Source organism: Amblyomma maculatum, chromosome 7 (assembly GCF_055883805.1).
Source record: "Amblyomma maculatum isolate TAMU_Amacu chromosome 7, ASM5588380v1, whole genome shotgun sequence".
In the NCBI taxonomy this organism is placed as follows: Eukaryota; Metazoa; Arthropoda; class Arachnida; order Ixodida; family Ixodidae; genus Amblyomma; species Amblyomma maculatum.
This window is the reverse complement of record NC_139350.1, coordinates 136,388,010-136,408,790: the sequence shown is the minus strand read 5'-3', so window position 1 is coordinate 136,408,790 and position 20,781 is coordinate 136,388,010. Positions and strand designations below refer to the sequence as shown.

General features: G+C 43.7%; 1 long non-coding RNA gene and 1 pseudogene across 2 annotated transcripts in view; one reads left to right on the top strand and one right to left on the bottom strand.

Annotated features, from left to right (window-relative positions):
- The window catches only part of LOC146184822 (uncharacterized), a 131,149-nt gene extending 127,911 nt beyond the window's left edge, over window positions 1–3,238 (top strand). The window contains exon 5 of one of the 2 annotated variants that reach the window (XR_014708932.1): window positions 2,716–3,238. This is a non-coding gene — a long non-coding RNA (uncharacterized LOC146184822). The remainder of the gene's footprint in view (window positions 1–2,715) is intronic. The other variant, XR_014708933.1, reaches the window with a different exon arrangement.
- A 6,815-nt stretch (window positions 3,239–10,053) lies between these two features.
- On the bottom strand, window positions 10,054–10,899 carry LOC146184821 (uncharacterized; annotated as a pseudogene).
- Between the last annotated feature and the right edge of the window lie 9,882 nt (window positions 10,900–20,781).

Sequence of the window (20,781 nt, the reverse complement as noted above, 5' to 3'; positions counted from 1 at the left end):
GCAGTGAAGCATCCCTCTAAAGCAATGTGGCCATTTGTAACGAGGCAGCACTTCTATTGCGTCGCACTGCGAAAAGGGCCGGCTTGTGATTTTGGAGCAATGCTTCTATGCTGAGTTTTAAGTGCTGCATGTTTCTAATAGATATATCTAGTTGGTTTTTTTTTGTGCGGCTCTTTGAGGTTTTCTTGTAGTTGGGCCATTCATGTTAGCAGGGTTGTTTTTGTGCTGTCTCGTTGATAGACTCACTTTCCCATCGTCGGACAGAGGTGCCATCAAATATGGCTTCTGTGTTTGTGAAAATATATTTTGAGGTGGAGGAGGTAATTTTGTTTTTTTTGGGGGGGGCGCGGCAGGTCAGGAAACATGCAGCAACCTTAGATTTTGAATTCCATAACATCGCATTGGAGCCCAAGACTGCCAAAATTAACATTTACAGATGCTAGAACATTGAAATGCTATAATGTCTGCACTGCGCATGAAATGTATAATCTAATATCTGTCATTGCCAGTCCCTAGAAAGCATAATCACATGCCTAAGATGTGCTCGCTCAAGTGTTCTTTGCTAATACAGTTAAATCTCGTTACAAGGGACACTGTTATAAGAGACATTTTTGTGAATCATCTGAGGGTGACGAGCATGTAAGAGTGCCTCAAAGGTATTAAAGCAAAAAGAAGGCTTGCAAAGTGAAGTGCTTTACCTCCAGAATTTGGGAAGGAATACACTCTGCACTCACAAAAATACATACTAGTATGAATAACTTCTTCAAGCTTTCCTGAATAATTTCCTCTTAATGTGTGTGAATGCATTTATATGCTGATGTGCAGTAAACACGGTGCTTTTAGAATTTTTGGTTACAAGAGACATGTTTTTCGGGTCCCTTGAGTGTCTCTTGTAACGAGGTTTTACTGTAACTTGCCTGCATATTTGCTTTTGAATCAACATTTTTTTTGTACTGTGCTCATTTCTGGGCTTTTTGAGCATGGGCTGATTGTAGTCACGACTTTGAATTGAGCTCTTTCGGAGCTGCCATCGCACACCAGCTACAGTTTCGCAGACATTAAAACATAGTTTTGTGAGTGTTGTGAGCAAGATAAGATCCCGTCATTGAGAATGTCAAACCACGGTAGAAGAAAAAAAAACTGAAATGCATATTATCTAGCTTTTTTTATTTTCGCTGTCCCCGAAGTTTTAAAAATAAACCTTTTCAGTTTTATGGTTCACATTCATTTCTATTTTTTAGTTGATACCATGCCTCATGTTTTTTATAAACTAAGATGAGTGCAGGGCAACTTGTAACAGAAAACAACGCCAGGTTTATTATCTCTGCCATGAACAAAAACTGTATAGTAAAGCTTAACCATGGATTTTTTCAAACCTGCCAAGACTTGCCTCATCAGCAGTCAGTGACTTTTAAATGTAGCATCCATCCAATGGGGAGAGTTGGATAATGATTTTACAAATTGCTCCATCTTGCTAAGCTAATCGCACTAGTCAGAAATGGCCCGTCATAACACAGTTACACAAATTTAAGTGCCGCGCCATCCTCTGGCAGATCTGCGCAAAGCACAATGGAAGAAGCAATCGCCTCTCGCGTCGGCTGCTGGCAAATGTTAGCGTGTTGTGCCGCTGCTTTCCGCTGTCATGTGTCTTCTCGTGTGCATTGGTGGTGCTTCCTTGCAAAATTCAGCAAGCACCGGATTGCTTTGATAATTAGCTACTAGTCTTTGCAATTTTCCGTGACTTTTGAAGCAAAAGCTTCACTATGTCGTGTAAAGCCAAGGTTGCCGTGTGGGGTTCACGCCGCCACATCGAACGCGTCGTGACCATGGCATCCATCTACGCCCTTCCAAGGTGTTCCACTGCTGGGCTCCAGATATGCACGGCACAGAGGGAGGAAGGGTTTCCTACTGCGCATTCGTGTGCCACTATGGAGAGCCTCAGTGGGCGAACGTCAGACTTCGTGTTGACTGATGATCCATGGATTTAGAATGCAACATCGAACTGGGCAACACGATGCAAAGGAATGGTGGACACAATAAAAAAGAAAACAGCGGGAAGCAGCAGCACAGCAAGAATGCCAAGATAGCAGAGAAAACTTAGCCCGAGAAATGACAGTCAGAGAGACGTGAGCGTGACAACACTTCGCTTTCCCAGGGTGCTTTGCGTGGCCACTCGATGGCGTGGCGGAATTACTAGGAATGTCTATTGTAAGGATGCACTTAGAATTTCTCTCCAGTTATTTCACCTCGTGAAAATAAAAATTTGGTTATTCTGTAGCTGACACTGCATGAGAATTGGGAAAAATTAAATGCCCTTTTTGAAACAAACATGGTGGAATCAAACATTTTTCTGAATTTTATCCAGTAATTGGTTGTGTCATAATTGTAACATTGCAGAGTACCTTGCTGTCCATGGTAGACGAAGGGGCCTTTTATGAGCAGTACACTTGCGGTATGAGGCTTAATTCTCAACCTACTCAATGGAATATTACTCCAATGTTTTCTCCTCTTGCCTGTTTTTCTTGTTGCTTTTCTTTGAGCAATGTAGGCGTTTAGCAGCTTTGACCTTGGAACATACGTCAATTAAAAATTTTATGCTTTGTCGGCATGCTGACTAAATGAGTGCTAACTAGCTTTGAGAATCAGGAAGCAGGTTATACTTCTTTATGGGTTTTAAATTGATTCTTATGTTATGTGTTCCTTGCTTCCATGCAGGTTCAAAGGTGGTCGTGGTCTGCGGCAGGTCCAGCTGACAATAATAAAGTGGATAAGTAGCCTTGCATATATGTCCCAGTTCTTACTTATACTCCGTACATAAAGGCATGCTTTTATTTCACAATTAAGCATGATGCCTTGTAGAGGCACGTGTGCACTGCTCTAGCATTATATGTGAATAAAAGCAAAATCTAAATTTTTTTAATTGAAGAGATGCCACAGATTTAGGACGTACACTGCCGCGGAAAATACTGGAGGCACGACGGAAAAACAATGCCGCGACACAATACTCAATGTACGACAGATAACAATACGACACAATGTTACGACATACAACACACAACAGTACTACAAACAGCGGTCCCATTTTACGACAAACAACAGTACAACAGACAACAGCACTACACACAACAGACAACAATACTACACACGACAGAACAGTACTACAGACGACAGGGCCGCAACTTACAACACACAATTGTACAACAGACAACAGGGTCCCATTTTACGACAGGCTAGATTTGTGTTGTATTTTTCGACAAGTCAAATGTCCTAGTTAAACCTGTTTCACGTGCAAGCGAAAACACTGATCACTGCTGCAGCGACATGAAAACCAGATTTCAGCTGTTGCAGCGGCTCGAGCGACGCAGTTCGAACATGCTACACATTGTTTGCTTTGTCGCTGCCGCTCGTAGCAGAGTTCACTCAATAGCACGCATGTGAACCAGCCTTTATGCTTTTAATTATTGAGTGACTGACAGGTGGAACTGTTTGACGCACATAATATTTTTGCTACAGATAACTTCCTGCATCTCCAAATTACGTATGTAAGCAAAACTGTCTTATGGCAGGTTTTTTTTCTTTTCAAACATATAAAGCTACAAAGTTTAAAAGCTCCCGTTTCTTTTTTTTGATGTTATCGCAGGAAACTTCAACACTTTAGGCATACATGGATGTAGACAGTGACCTCTAGAAATAAAGTCACTTCACTGCGCCACCTTTTGAATTAAAAATATATATATTTATAGTACCTATACAGAAATAAATGCAAAAATAACCTCCCTTCAAGTAAATGCAACAAAATTGCAAGGGTGTGCATAGCCTCCCACACATGGGGAACACACAAGGATGCCAAATTTAGGAGTCATGACTGAGTTAGCCGAACCGAAATCAGGTTAGACATGTTTCGGACTAACTCCAATGAAGTCAAATTTTGGGCATCTAGCAGGACAATACTTGCTGGTTTCTCACCCAAATTTTGAGGCCACCATAGAGATGGCCATACTCTAATTAGGTTGCGCACCAAATTTGGTGAAATCTTATTTCGGGGGTTCAAGGGCCAATTGGGGGGGTATGGCAAACAGATACTTTTTGCAAATGCTCTTTTGCACCACAATGTCAAGTATATTGCTGCACTGTAGAACAAATATATAGAAAAGCTTACCAAGTGTTACGACAGTCGGAGTGCATGGCAACTCTTGCAGCCTTTCTGTGATGCTTGTTCCTTCCTGAGAATCAGCAAAACATAACATATATTTTAATTCAAACAAGATAATAGTACATTTTAATTCAAACAAGGTAATTAGAGTTTGCACCACTGCATGTCCATACCACAGGATGGTAGTCCAGCACCTAACATATCTGCCCATTTCATCGATTTAAATTAACTTTTTTGCCTAAATGCTGTCTCTATTTTAAACGTGTTGACAAAAATTCCTTTTACGGTCGTGATTAAAGAACTCAGTATGAGATGCAGCCAAACACCATATGGCTTAATTTTGAAAATGTCCTAAGCTGTCAATTTCTTAGTAATCAGCACGAGAACATACCGTGGCGCCATCTTTTGGGAGCACCCTCATGATGAACTAAGGGGGATAACCTGCGTTTTACTGTTGCTTTAGGTTGCTTTCCTAATAATTGAGTTGTGCGTTAGCATTACATTGATTTATTTATTTAATATACATCTTGGTCTGGACCTGTATAAGCTTAATTGGAGGTATTACACCCATTCATTCGGCAAAAAAGCACTTCACCTAGTCAGAGTTATCAAAGTTGGCAAGCTTTAGCGCTATGACGACGCGCATTGGCTGCAGCATTGCTGTCATTATGAGCAAAAAAATCAACTGAAGCTGCCACACAAACAGTCAGATGTAATCAGTCACTGAACAGGTAATAGGATTTCTCTGCAAGAGCAGAAGACTCTCAGGAAGCAGCCTGACGGATGCTGAACGCCTTCGCATATTGCAGGCGGAAGCAGCACGTACCGTTCGCTTGCTCCCTTCAAAGTAGTAGAGCAGAAAAGTTTGACTGTGGGGATGACTTGGATTAATTTTTAGTGAAAGTGTGAAGATGTGGGTTCCACGCAGCGAATTCTTGCTCAGTGACTACCCGCATTGGTACTGTGTAGAGAGATGTTTGGTTTCCTCGTGCATAGTAGTTTTTTTTTCTTTTTTTACGAATACCTCGATCAGCACATCACAACATGCATGCAATGCTCTGCACAGTAGTTTTTTTTATGAATACCTCGATCAGTACATCACAACATGCATGCAATGCTCTATCTTTTGTTTATTCAGACTTTCATTTCTCGCCATGCATACCGCTGCCCAAGGTGGCAGAATCTTCTAGTTGACTTCAACAAATTTCCGTATCCACGCGTTCATTTAGAACAATTTCAGACCCTGGCTTTCGCAAGATCCTTCCTTTCTTTTGGAGTGTACTGCTCCACGAAGGAGCCAGCATCTTTTCCATCCTTTCAGCAATAGTATCGTTAGCTTCACAAGTGATAAGCGCAAATTAAAATGGGCACGCCATTTCTTCTGCCGCTCAACGAACTGTTTAGCACCAACTGCGTAAACGAAATCTTGCTCGCTGAAATGTCTGCTGCGTACATCACGCACAATCCCTTCTTTGCCCATTCCAATCTTGATCAAGGAAGATTCTATGAGCTTATATATGTTTCGGGTGGCAATTGGAGCTGCACCGAGTTCCCTCGCTGTCGTTCGGGTACATAGCAGTATCAGACCGTAGCAACAGCCTAAATACACTTCAGCAACCACAGTAACGATGCAAGATCAAAACGTGCAAGGCTGGCACTCTGTATCAACCTAAACTACTGAAATAAACGCGACTACTAGCTTTTAAAACGAACAAATTCAATCGAGCGTCTGCTTCAGCAGTAGTAAGAAGAGTCATGTGATCCCACTTTCTCCCCTAGGTCGACACTAGCGCCGTTCGCTCCAGTGGTGGCGCTCGCGCCCAATAGCAATTGGTTGGCAAAAAACTTCAGTGTGCTAGACATATGTGACTGCAGCTAGCTTCTCTTAACATAGGTTATTGAATCACAATTCAGGAATTTAGAATGAATAAAGAACTCACTTCAAAACTTCGAAACAGGTGTCCAACATCATCTTTAAAATGAGCTGCCAGGAGTGGCACAAAAGCTGCTTCTTTGGCATCTTGATTTCCTCGCTGTTCTTCAAGTTCCATTTGCACATAATAGTACAGCACTTCCTTTTTTGAGCTAGATTTCAAATGGTCAGCCAGTCCAGAAGCACACATTGCCACTTTTTCCTCTGATATGGCCTGAAAAATTTCAATACACAAGGGCATCAAAACACTTATAGAAGGCATAAGAATAAGCTATGCTTATCTCAAATGGTGAAATATACAAACTGAGAACTGTTCAATTATCTTTAAGGTAAGCAGTACAGTACCAATACTGCAAATGACACCCCAAAACTACACAGACAGGCAGTGTGATTTTGCAAGGTACTGTGCTATGGTGTATATATCAGGGTTCACGCTGGTTTTGAGAAAACATTCAAGGACTTCAAAAGCATTACTTAAATACCTTCGAGGACTATAGTGAGCCGGGCACGTTATCAAAGCAGCACTTTACAGCACAAATATATCTTTCATCACACAAGAAACAACCACCACCGTGAACCAATTTACTTTTTATTCTAGACATTTGTGAAAATTCCCCTCTTTTTTCTAAGCTAAACAGTGGCATTGCTATAGTATTACACCATTTTCTAGGCACTGTTTCTCAGGCAGTATAGCTTATTACTCATGGATAACGGTAAAAGTGCTAAAAGCAATTTCAATTCTTTGCATATATAGCCACACACCATCCAAGTCCCATATGATTTCTGCTGAACCAACATTACTGCTGATATCAAGCAATTACTACCCTCTGTTTTATCAGCATTAACTCCTACCACAGCATTTATTTCAGGAAAAGTCACTTCAATCTTTTCTTTCTTTAAAGTTTCAATTTCATTCCAACATTTTTTTTCCATATATCTGTGGCTCACAGCTTCCTCACAAGCTTATGTATTTATGCTGAATTCCTGAAAATGAGTAACATTTGAAAAAACTTCCCAAGTTTCTTCGGAGGATGAACTTTACACATACAGGGCCACTCATGGCAAACTGCCTCATATAGCTTGTACACACCCAAACGGCTGAAAGCTTGATGAGCACGATTACTCCTTCGATTTCCTACATGCAGCTATGCCTTCTCAATGGCAGCATAACAGTATTTTGTAAATTATACTGTTGTAGGTCTTCAGAAATAATGTCTGAATACAGTTTAAGGTCAGTTCAGTGAAGATTGGGAACTCACAAAATATTTAGTTAAATTCGGAATTTAATTAAAATGAGTTAAGCATTTTTTGGTCACTTAATTCGACACTTTTGATGTTATGGCACAGCAGCATCCACAAAGCTGTCGTAGAATTATATTGAAAAAGCGTATTCAGCACCAAAAATGCAATCACAGCCTGCGGAAATGAGACACCACCGGTGTGAATAAAAAAAAGGGTAGAAGCAGGCTGCATTTTGGAACAGCTCAGAGAGCAGTAATAAACCCATACTGGAAAACGTTTGGAGCACTGAAAGGAAGTTCTGGAGTCCTAGGTTGAAACACTTTTGATATTACAATGTTATGTTCTTGATATGCAAAAATATACACTTTAATTCCCTCTATTCGGCATTCAAGCTTTGCTGACTATGCACACAGCTTCAGCAAGAAAATACAGCCAAAACCTGTTAAGATGCATAAAATAATGCAACTGACCTGAGCAGAAATTTCGAACAGAGTATCTTAAATGGAATGCTTGCTTCTAGATTTAATAACTGAACATTAAGTTGGACGAAGAGCTTTTGTCTACTTTGACTTTCAAGCTTGAGCGATGCTGGGGCTTTCTTAATTGGAACATGCTGGTGAGAGGCCCTGTATGACTTTCCAACACCCAAGAACATTTCTTGGGATTGGCACCTTCATAACCTCCCCCCCCCCCACCCCTTACCCAAACCCAGAACATTTCAGCCATGCTTTTGTCTGACATAGGCTTGACATGCATGGTATTAACAGAGGATCATTGATGAAAATTCTGCTTTTTTCAAGCAGAATCATTAGTACAGCTTGTGTCAAGGAAGAACGCAGTCAATTCTTAGCTTGACACTGTCATTGCTATTATCACTGGCAATTCAAAAGGCTGGAAGAAGATGCTATATCAAGTGCATATATTTTTTTATAATTCCCTGCAATCGTGACGAGTTGCGCATGGGCTCCATGGCGAAGAGCCGCTTTTAAGGCTTGCAGGGCTGCTTTTGAATCTGTTAAAATAAACCCCCGCCGAGGGCTTTGCTGAGTGATATGCCTAATCGCGACACGAAGAGCAGTTAGTTTTGCGGCTCACAACTTCATCACTATATGCGTTAAATGGAGGACATGACATCATCTACCAATGGCTTCCAAGACACAGCGGCATAGCGGGCAATCTCCAGGTAGACGGGGTCGCACGAACAGCCCACCAAGACAGCGACTGTGTGTTGATCCCCTTTTCGAGGGCAGATACAGCGGGCAGGCTTCGTGTACTTGCACTGGAACACACGCTCTCCTTGTGGAATTCTGGCCAGTTTGCGAACTACCGCTTAAAATCTGTGACCTGAAGCTCCGGCTTCCACCTGGCCTACCCCGACGTGAAGAAACATTGCTGTACCGCCTGTGAGTTGGTGTAGCGTTCACAAACTGATTCTTTTGTGATAGGTATGGCAAGCAGCCCTGCATGTACAAACTGCAAGTGCGACGAGACTATAGGCCACATTCTTTGTGAGTGCCCCGTATACAGTAAGGAAAGACAGTGACTATGCCGTGCGCTGGAGCATCTAGATGGACACCCAATGACTGAAATTAAGATTCTAGGTCCCTGGACATGGCGATCGTCTGGGGTGAAGGCCTCCAAAGCACTGCTCCGCTTTATGAAAAATACAGGACTGATTGAAAGGCTACGATTTTGCTGTTACGTGATATGACTGTGATGTGATGTGTGTGATGTGACTGTACTGGCTTCACCCATCCTTCTCTTATGCACAACTTTTATATCCACGCACCCCTTTCCCCCAGTGCAGGCTAGCAAACCGGTTTCTTTTATCAGTTGACCTCCCTGCCTTTCCTCCTCATCTTCCTCCTCCTCTCTGCAATCGTGTGTGGCAGGTTTTACATTTGCTAGAGAACAAATATTTATAAAATTGAATGCTTTTCTACTCTATACAAATTACCCACAGTGAGATGCATGACTAACTGGTGTGCTGCCATTGTTAAAACTGTCGGATACTATAACAGGTGTAAATACATGTAACTCACAGCATGCCATTGCCCTGCTGTGCTTCTCACGGTTACCTGATGTATTTGCATTGGATAGCATTTTTCTGTAAGCAACATGATTTTAAGAAATGATTGATAGCCCATTGTCTGGCAAAAAGTCCGCTAAATCTTAATTTAGAACAACAAGATAGCCGGTTTGGAGAAGTTTAGGAGCAATGTATTGCGTTTTGGAGCAGGAAAAGAAGTTTAGAGCAGAATAGAGCGAATCATCTGCAATTATGAGCTGCTCACGGCTGTACTGAGTCACTATGGCAATTATTAAATTCCTTGCTCCAAAAAGGCCTCTGTTTAAAACAAAAACTACCAAGTGCATCACGCTGCATCCTTCTCAATAGAAATTCATAGCTCGGTCTTCAAGGGCCATACAGAAATTCAAGAACTCTCAAGGCAGATGAAAACATTTCCGTATTCAAGGGTATTCAGGGGACTCACATGAACAACAATTTATGGAAGTGTCTCACAAGTGCAGCTCATTCAAACGGTTCGCAACAGTTCAGCTCAAGTTTTCTTGGCTTCCTAAAAATCCTAAATATTTTTTTTTACATTGCATCTGCAGAAAACTATCCACTTTTTCAAGATCTGCCTGCCAACAATGATGAAGTCCCAGAAGTATTTGGTACACAACAAAATTCTATTCTCTGAAGCATTTCTGCCAAGCAGCCTGCAACAATGGCCACACTATGATGCAAAAAGGCACAGTTAACTATCATATCTTTCAACACTCACATCATATTAAAAGCAACAGAATAACAAAAATCATTTCTGATGAATACAGAGACCCTCACCTTAACGTCTTTTCCCAGCAGCTGGTCAGCGTGCCCATAGAAGAATGGCACATGATACAGAAGAGGCCACTCCGCTTTGATTGCACTCGTCTGATGCACTGGGTCATCTGAATTGATGAAGTTTCTCTGAAGGCTGTAGGTTTCTTTCATGTATTGCAGCGCTAAAGGTACATTTATCTCCCTAAAGCTCTTTAGGCCCTCCTGTTTCAGAAACCTTAACTTGTCTTTAGTAGCATCGCTACTTTCAGTAATTATTGGCTACCAATTCAGGCACCCGTAGGATACATTGGGACGCTTCATTGAAGGCTGCGCTGGTGCCTGAAGGGCTTGTCTTTTGCCACGAGTTAGGTTTTCGACTCTATTTTCCATTTGCTGGAACAGTGAGTCATAACCACGGCCGAGAAGATGGCCATCCACTCCCCTGTCTTGAAGAATGGGGAATTCTACGACTGCTTGAGCCACGCTGCATATAAATTCTCGTCTCGGTCGTGTGCATTTCTCTATCATCTGTCCAACAATGCATTGCACAAGGTCCCGCCTTTCTTTTGGGCGAAGAAGGGGACTCCCTGCCCTTAGGCAGGCTTTCACATTTTTGGGAAAGCGGCTGCTGTCTAGTGTAAATCTGAAGTCAAGTTGAAGCGCAGCAGTATCTGCAGCATCCCCACCACGACTTGAACCACTTGCACTCTGTATGCTTGAGCAATCTGATGGAAAAAGAAGCATTTAGGAATTTATTAAATCTGCAGGACAACTAATGCTTGACATAGTGCACTTGATAAATGCCCCTAAACCATACAGCAAAGTGAAGATATGCTAGTATTGCTTGAAAAGAGTACATAAAAATGCTCAAACTAATATTTTGATTCCCAGCCATTCATTCTTAGAAGCACTAGAGAGAAGGGCACTATCATTAGCAATGTGGATAATGCAATTATACTTCTTCTATACAACGCTCTTTTCCTGAGTCACGTACACTACTGCTGTCTCGTGTGGAGTACGACGTCTGCTACAAACATAAATCGATTATCTTTACTTCAAAAAAGGTTATACGTTAATATGGTAAAAGGTAATCTGCAATGTTCCCGTAGATGCTCATACCGCACCTTTTTTCAAACAGTTGAAATTGCTCACACTGCACTGTGTTAGATTTCAGGCTGCTGCTAGCCTATCGTAAAGGCATAAAACAAAACCAGTCTTTCATCATGTCCTTAACGCAGTTAATTTGAAACAGAACAGAATACAGTACACGGTCTTCAGAATACTGGTATGTGCCGCATCTTCGCACTAACTACGCTCTTCAAATGTTACACCATCGCTTACCACGCCTGTTAAACACCCTCACACGTAACAACATTGATTTCACTTCTTGCCCTATCTCGCGTTTATATGAGTTTTTCCTTTTGATATCAGCCTTTGTCAATGACTGAAGTATGTCTTTTTCTTTCCTCGCAGTGTCTACTTTGTTAAATGGTTCTTTCACTATTTTGTTGCTCAAGTGTACACTCTGGATTGTGCGGCTTTACTTTGGTTCTTGTAATATTTTCTTAGATTGCATTTTTGTTTGCTGGCATAATGTCTAAGCCAACATGTTCTTATTTGTTTTATGTATTCTTCTTGTGTTTTTCCTGAATCAGTGCCTGTGTCCGCTGCCGTTGCCATTAGACTGGGTTTTAAGGCCCGTCAAGTTGCCGTGCGCAAATTTTTCCTTAAATCCCCCATAAATTGTATATTTATGAAAATAAAGGCAATTCAATATTGCCGAGGAGTCTCATGATGATCTCTATTATACAGTAGCTGAAGTGGTCAGGCTGATGAAGGAAGGAGTAGCCAAGTAATAAGACGTTTCACATCAATAAGGGAGCTAGTGAAGAAACCCTTTAAAGCTACACAAAGGAAAAAGCAGTTAGCTATTGCTATAGGGCAAGGATGCTCTATAGTGCTGGCCAGCCGCATGCATGCAGTTTCCAAAACAAAGGAGGGTCGACAACAGCGCTCACAATGCACAGGTGGTAACTGTGGAACTTGACTTGAGCTTCTTTGTATTGCAATCGTCCTACACTGTAGATATGTTCATATCAACTGGATTCATCCAGCAGCTTTCCCATCAGATCTCTGATTGTAAACTACTTCCATGAATAATGTGGGAGTGTCGTCTCTGAACGAGTTCTTTTGGCGGTCATAACACAAGGCTTGAAGGAAGCTGATTTAGAGATTTTTGTAAATGTTTCATTGCTACAGCACGAAATACGTTACTATAACGGGCACGCTCCGGTAGCAGACACAGCACAGCTTCAATTTACCTCTGTGATGATGGTGATTGTGGCGAGTGTGCGGGTGGCTCGAAAGGAAGTGAAGTGTGGCCGCGTGCGGGGCGTGCCAGTGCGCGTGAGTTTGTTCCGGCAAGCGAACGGGTCGGACGCTCCTGGGCGTCGCTGGCGGCGGAGTTCATCGTCCTGGGCCTGGCGTACAAGGCCGGCTCGCCAGCACCTGCCGGGCACCTGGTCCGGGGTCTGGTACTGCCCAGCGCTTCGCCATCCGGCGAACAGCTTGCGGAGGCAGCTCGACCGCTCCAGCGTGCCTGGCCGTCGCACTTGTGCTGCCGCACTGGTGCCGCACTTTGCAGTACCCGGGCGTGACGCGGTACCCCGCGGTACACTGCAGTACCCCGGACTGTGAAGCAGACGCCGGAGCGTGGCCTGCCGCGCTACCGAGTCCTCGGGCGACTGGCGTGAACGGAGCCCGCGTCACACCCCGGGCGCTGGTCTTGCCTCAACCGGACTCGCCTGCACCGGCATCTAGTCCACGAGCGGAAAACCAGAAGTAGGACGGTTTTGTGTTGGGACATATCCTATTAGGATAAGCTAGGCTGTATGCATGTCTGTTGCCAGTTACGTTAATTGGTCAAGAAAAGAAAAGCGTCCGTGTGTCTGTGAACCTGCTCTGCTACCTGCCCAGAGCTCCTGAACGGACCTGGGCCCATATATAACATCACAATTTGGCGAGCCTGCCAGGATCCTAGAAATTGGTAGATTCAAGGAACTAATCATTCAGAGAGAGGGCAGAGAGTCGAGGACGGGTTCACACGCATCGCGACGTTCGAGCAAAGATGGACCTAGAGCATCTAGCCGCATTGGGCGCTCAGCTGGGTTTCTCAGGCTCCGAGCTGAGAGACTGGATAGATAAGGAACGCGCGGAGCAAAGGGCCGAACGTGCTGCTGAAAGAGAGCAAAGTCGCATAGCCGCGGAGAGAGAGAAAGAAATCTTGGAATTGAAACTCAGACTCCAAGAAGGAGCGAGGAGCAACACGACAGATGATATCGAGCCCATAGTGTCAGCGCCACAAGTACAGCTTTTCAACCCTCAAAAACTGCTACCCCTATTTGACGAGCGACGAGATGACCTGCATGCCTATTTGCAACGGTTTGAGCGTGTGGCAGTGGGACAGGACTGGCCTCAAGATAAATGGGCGATGGCCGTAAGTATGTGCCTAACTGGGGAAGCCTTGACCGTGATCGGCAGGATGTCAGCTGCAGATTCATTAGATTATCAAAAGGTCAAAAAGGCTCTTCTGCAGCGCTTTAAATTCACGGCTCAAGGTTACCATCAGAAATTTCGAAAAGCTCGAGCAGAAGATGGCGAGACGGGAAGGCAGTTAGCCGCCAGGCTTTCGGGTTACTTCGACCATTGGATCGAAATGGCGAGTGTTCCCAAGACATTTGAAGACCTGCGCGATCATGTGATCGGTGAACAGTTCCTGCGGTGTTGCCACCCGAAACTCGTTGTGTTTCTGAAAGAACGGGAGTGCAAGACGCTCGACATCATGGCAGACGCAACCGATCGATACTTGGAAGCTCAGAACTATTCGAACATCGGTAAAGTCCCTGACGAAGAGAAACCTCATACCAAGAGTTCCGTCAGCCTGCCGAATAAACCCCAGTTGCGGTGTATGTTATGCAATCGTCCAGGACATCGGGCTTCCGATTGCCGCACGTCCACTAGACCGGTGCTCAAGTGCAACTCGTGTGGAAAGGTCGGACACAAGGCCGAAAACTGCAGGAATCGACACCAAGAGGAAGAACAGAGTGCCGCATGCTCTGCAATTCAGGCTCCCAAATGTGCTGATCATCTTGACTGGCATACGGCCCGGAGCCCATCCGACTCTAGCAGTTGGGCGCAGGTCAGTAAAGACGCACCTCAGAATTCAACAGGAAGAATGCCCATTGTAGAAGGGTTTGTGATGGGGAAACAAGTGTGCGTGCTTCGAGACACTGGTAGTAATGTCGCTATTGTCCGCCGGGGTTTGGTCCCAAAGAACTGCTTCACAGGGCAGACCGAGAGGATAGTACTTGTCAATGGTACGGTAACCCAGTTACCGGTGGCAAGAGTACCAGTGGACACGCCATATTTCAAAGGCGAGGTGACTGCGCTTTGCATGAAGCGGCCCTTGTATGATCTCGTGCTTGGGAATATACCAGGTGTCAGGGCCCCAGATGATCCCAATCACGACTGGATGACCTTAAGCAGCCTAGAGCTTCATACCTCGCAAGATTCCCGAGAACAGGAGCGACCTGTGAATTTTAGACGATGTGTTGCAGCCTTGGCCAAGCCAACAGAAAACACCGCTGTGCGTGCCACCCATTCTTCTGTGTGACATGACAAAGGACCAGTTAGCAGAAGAGCAGCAGAAAGATGTATCCTTAAAACGGCTCTTCCTTAAGGTAGATAAGGAATTCCGATCAGGTAAAGGTAATTCTTACCATTTTTGTGAAGAAGAGGATATTCTTTATCGATATTACTGTATGACATCGGGAAGGATCTTCAAGCAGGTTGTTGTTCCACAAAAACTCCGGCAATCAGTCTTACAAATAGCACATGAAAGTATTATGGCCGGACATCAAGGGATCAGACGTACTACTGATCGTATACTTCAGGACTTTTATTGGCCTGACATACATGGAGATGTTAAACGATTCGTTAAGTCATGTGATAAGTGTCAGAGAACAACACCGAAAGGCAAAGTTGGCATTGCCCCTTTAGGCAACATGCCACTGATTACCACTCCTTTCGACCGAGTGGCCGTCGATCTCATAGGACCTTTCTCACATACGTCTGATAAAGGAAACCGATATGTGCTCACCTTGATTGACTTTGCAACACGGTACCCAGACGCCGTCGCCCTTCCAGCTATTGATGCTGTGCATGTTGCTGAAGCGCTCGTTGAGATGTTTTCCCGCATTGGCATACCGAAAGAAATGGTGACCGATCAAGGAGCCACGTTCACCTCAGAGCTCATGAGTGAATTTGGTCGTCTTCTTTCCATCAAGCTTCTGAAGACATCACCTTCCATGCCATGGCAAATGGTCTTGTGGAGAAGTTCAATGGAACATTGAAAACTATGCTGAAGAGGATGTGCCAAGAAAAACCTAGGTCTTGGGATCGGTATCTGGCACCGTTACTGTTTGCATACCGAGAAGTTCCACAAGCAAGCCTTGGGTTTTCTCCTTCTGAGTTGATTTACGGCCGTCATGTGCGAGGACCACTAACAGTATTGAAGGAGCTCTGGACCAATCAGCATATCGAGGGAGATACTCGGTCAACGTACACCTACCTCGTCGAGCTCAGAAACCGTTTGGAGGATACGTGCCAGATTGCTCACGAACAACTAGCACGAGCACGTCAGAAACAGAAACTGTATTATAACCGGAAAAGTCAGCCCAGAAAACTGTTACCAGGTGGCAAGGTTCTGATTTTGTTACCGACTGAATCCAATAAGCTGCTCATGCAGTGGAAAGGTCCATACGATGTGAGAGACCGTAGAAACGATGTGGACTACATCGTGGACCTAGGACATAAAAGGAAAATTTTTCACATTAACATGTTGAAGAAGTACGAAGAACGAAACCCTCCGACTATTCATCCAGTCTCAGCAGCTACTGAACTCGACTCCACCTCACTGGACATAGAGACACCTGAAGAGGACTCAGTAGAACTACCTTCTGTGAGCTTGCATCGAACGCAGTGCGCAACGGACGTCAAGTTGGCGTCAAGTCTCTCGGAAGTGCAAGCTGAAGAAGTGCGTGGCTTTATTTATTTATTTATTTATACAAGTACCTGCAGCGCCCAGTGGCATTATAGCAGGGGGGGGCAATAACGGAAAAAAAATACCTAAAATGAGCATGTTACAATACTGAAAGTATACAGTAAAGCACATTTGTTTAACAATAAAAAGAACAACACTGAAAATGTGAGTGCGAGAAACAGGTTTAAAAGGGTGGAAAGCTACTACGACAAATTGGACGCCAGGAAAGACTGAAAATGTTTACCTGTTTTACATTGTGCTATGCTCTTAGGAAGACTTCCAAAGTGAAGAAGTGTGAGGAAAAAAGGAATTACGGAACACATCAGTTCGACATCGCGTTACAAGAACTTTCAGCTTATGGTCGCGGCGTTCAGAGATAAAATGTGGAGGTAGAATGTACAAGCTCTTGTTTATTCCCGTAAGATCAGAGTATATTTGGTAAAAAAGTTCTAATTTTGCGGTTAGTCTCCGGTGAGCCAATGTTTTCCATCTAAGGTTTTCTTTAATTAATGTGATGCTACTACGGAAGTTATAGTTGCCGGAAACAAACCTGGCAGCGCGGTTTTGGATGCGTTCAAGTTTTTCCACAAGGTAAGAGCTTTGAGGGTCCCATGCCGCACAAGCGTACTCGAGTATTGGACGGACGTTAGTTACGTATAGCTGTTCTTTTACTTTTGTGGGGGCTTTATAAAAATTTCGTCTAATGAGATTTAGCGTTCTAGATGACTTTAAGGTTAAATATTCTATGTGTCGGTTCCATGTCAAATTTTCTGAAAAATAGACCCCTAGATACTTGTAATGTTGGACCTTTTCAAGTGGTAGCCCGTCCAAATTATAGACTGATCTCACGGGAAGACGTTTACGGGAAAATGACACATACTGGCATTTAGCAGTGTTCAAAGACATGCCCCATTTAGTGCACCAACAATGAATTTTGTTCAGATCACTCTGTATACTACTTACATCAAGATCATTTCGTATATTCCTGTAAATGGCACAATCGTCAGCATATAATCTCACTTTACATTCAAGCCCTTCAACAATGTCATTTATAAAGACTAGAAATAGCAAAGGCCCCAAGACAGACCCTTGGGGCACGCCAGAAGTTACGTTGACATTCGTTGAATTAGTACCATTGATTACAACATTTTGAGTTCGCCCAGATAAGTAACCTCTAATCCAGTCTACTACTTCAGGGTGTATACAGAGAGAAGATAATTTATATAACAATAAAGCATGAGGAACGGTATCAAAGGCTTTGCGGAAATCCAAAAAGATGCAGTCTACCTGAAAACCAAGATCAAAATAATAAAAGAGATCATGAGAAAATTCTACCAGTTGAGTCGTGCACGACAAGCCAGGCCTGAAGCCGTGTTGAGCATTTGAGAAGAAATTATTGTTTTGGAGATGTTTCATCACAGAGCTGTAAATAATGTGTTCTATAGTTTTGCAGCATATGCATGTAAGAGAGATTGGTCTGTAGTTTTGCAATGCCTTTTTGGGACCACTTTTGTGGACTGGGATGACATTTGCTGCCTTCCAGTCTGCAGGTAAAGAAATGCTGTATAGTGATTTATTAAACAAGGCTACTAAGAAATGCGCAATTTCTTGTGAGCAAGCTTTCAATACATGCGACGGGATGGCATCAGGCCCACTGGCTGATTTGTTTTTTAGGCTAGAAAGTAACTTGAGGACACCGTTATATGTGACAGTAACCGCGGGCATGTCCTCGTAGGCTTTTTCTTGTGTTTCTGGCAATTCACCAGAGAATGCGGCAGTAAAGACGGATTGAAAATAAAAATTGAAACAGCAGGCCTTCTCATAATCGTCGGACACTGTCTTCTCGTCAACTAACAAAGTAGGGACAGAGGTCACCTCTTTACTATTGATTTTAATAAATTTCCAAAATTCTTTTGGATTTTCTCTTAACCTTGTATCAAGCGATGAAATATAAATATGCTTATTTACCTTTATTTCTTGCTTAATTTTGTAGCTTATCTGGCGCATTTCCTGGAAAACAGACTGCTTGTGATTTCTTATATATGTGGCATACAGACGGCGTTTCTTATTAATTAATGCCCGAATTTTCTTATCCACCCATGGCTTATCATTCCGGCGTCTACGTGTAATAATTTTTGAAGGGATGTGTTGCTCAATTAAAGCCATTAGTTTATCTCTGAAAAGAATCCAAGCTCCATCTATATCCAGTGACTGGATGACTTCATAAAAAAGAGGGTAGAAACTAGAAAGTTCTCTTGAAATTGACGTGTAATCACCTCGGTCGTAAGAAAACACTTTCCTGGGATGTTTGTGGGCAGATCTGACTGAAGTGGTAGAGCACGTGGCCACAACACTGTCATGGTCACTGATACCAGGGATGACAACTACATCTCTAATCAATGACTCAGAGTTAGCAAAAAACAAATCCAAGGTACTCTCACTATCATGACCTCGTCTGGTGCTCTCAGTCACGAATTGGGTCAGGTCATTAGTTGTAATAAACTCTGAAAAAGCTAGAGATAAGGTAGTCGAATCAGCCAAAACAGGTTTCCCCTTATTCCAGTGAACGGCAGGCATATTAAAGTCTCCTCCAAGTATATAATCACTATTTATGGTAGTTAAAAAGCTTGATAACTCACTAAATGATTCTGGACCAGAAGAACCAGGAGGCCGGTAAAAGGACCCAATAGCGATGTAACTGCCATGGTTAAGTCTAATCCTGCACCACACAGATTCAGAATTATCAAAAGAGCTAGGTAAGTCACTACTCTGAAGGCATTCATCTATAAGGACAAAAACACCACCACCATGTGTGTTTCTATCACACCGGTAAACTTCATAGCCACAAGGAAAGACTTCGATATCTGCAACGGATTCATGAAGCCAAGATTCAGTCCCGATAATAACATGTGGTCGAACAGAGGAAAGCAATGCAGCAAATTCGTCTACCTTATTTTTCAAACTTCGGCAGTTAACTAGCAAAATACTAAGCGGAAGGCTGCAAGAAGAATTAGATTTTGCACTGGCGCACAAAGCTTTAGACTTTGAGCAGTGGTTGACATTTAGCTATCTATTTATTTCCGTCACCATGTCATCTCCGCTATCGTAGACAAAAATTTTGTTGCCTATATGTAGTTTGTCGAAACGCAGTTTGAATGAGAGGTTTGTGGTTTGAGCATATTCGTACAGTTTTGAGCGAGCGCGTCTAACAGCGGGACTGAAATCCTCACGAATAGCATATCGTTTACCCTTTAGCTTTGATCCGCACGACAATAGTAGTTCTTTAGCTTTAAACCTACAGAAATTTACAATAATCGGCCGGTTCTTTCCTTCACGAAAAGTTCCGAGCCTGTGAGCACGTTCGATATCATCTGCGTGGGTGATCTGGTCAAGCTCAGTTTGGAAAAACGCGATAACATTTTTCTCAGATTCTTTCCAACTTTCATTTTCACAGTCAGATAAGCCAAAAACTATCAAGTTATTTCTGCGTGTCCTGTTATTTGCATCCTCGAGGGACGATTTCGCGTTTACCAGTCTACGCCGATTATCTGAGGCGCCTTCTTTGACTGCAAGTAAATCATTTTGCAGTACAGCGACTGAGTTTTGAAGTTCCTGCAGCGAACAAGCAAGAGCATTCTGTTCCTTCATAACTACTTCAAGATCGGCAAGAAAGCGTGTCTGTCCCTGCTCTAACCTGCGGACAACTGCATAAATGCCCTCAATAGTACATGCATCAATACTACCACTGTCCGGACTAGGGCCAGGATTTAATTCAACATCTCCCGAGAGGAGTAAAAGCAATGCAGAGAAAGCACGATGGGACAAAGTACGTAAACCCATGCATTTCTTAACCCACTCCAACAGACTGTCGGGGCACGACACCGCAATCACACATCGGTTAGAGCACCGGTAACAAGAAGCAGGGTTTCGATAACCAACCTGTGCGAGAAGACGCGGTAAGCTCATGTCGACAGCGGTGTAGCGCCCCGGCAGCAGAACGTCAACGCGGCGTTTAAGTAGAGCCTCCGCCCCCCTGGTATCAGTTGACGAGGGTGGTTGCCAGTCCAGATAAGTGAATGTATCCAGAGTTGGCGCTTGTTCGTTGTTTTCCGGGAAAGGCGATGTTCGCACGGCCTCGCGTGCGTCCGTTGAAGAAGATGAAGACGGGGCCAAGCATCCGGCCACATTGAAGAAGCCGTCGCCTGGCCATGGAATCAGCAGGGCTCCGAAAAGCACCTGTGCGAGAAGACGCGGTAAGCTCATGTCGACAGCGGTGTAGCGCCCCGGCAGCAGAACGTCAACGCGGCGTTTAAGTAGAGCCTCCGCCCCCCTGGTATCAGTTGACGAGGGTGGTTGCCAGTCCAGATAAATGAATGTATCCAGAGTTGGCGCTTGTTCGTTGTTTTCCGGGAAAGGCGATGTTCGCACGGCCTCGCGTGCGTCCGTTGAAGAAGATGAAGACGGGGCCAAGCATCGGGCCACATTGAAGAAGCCGTCGCCTGGCCATGGAATCAGCAGGGCTCCGA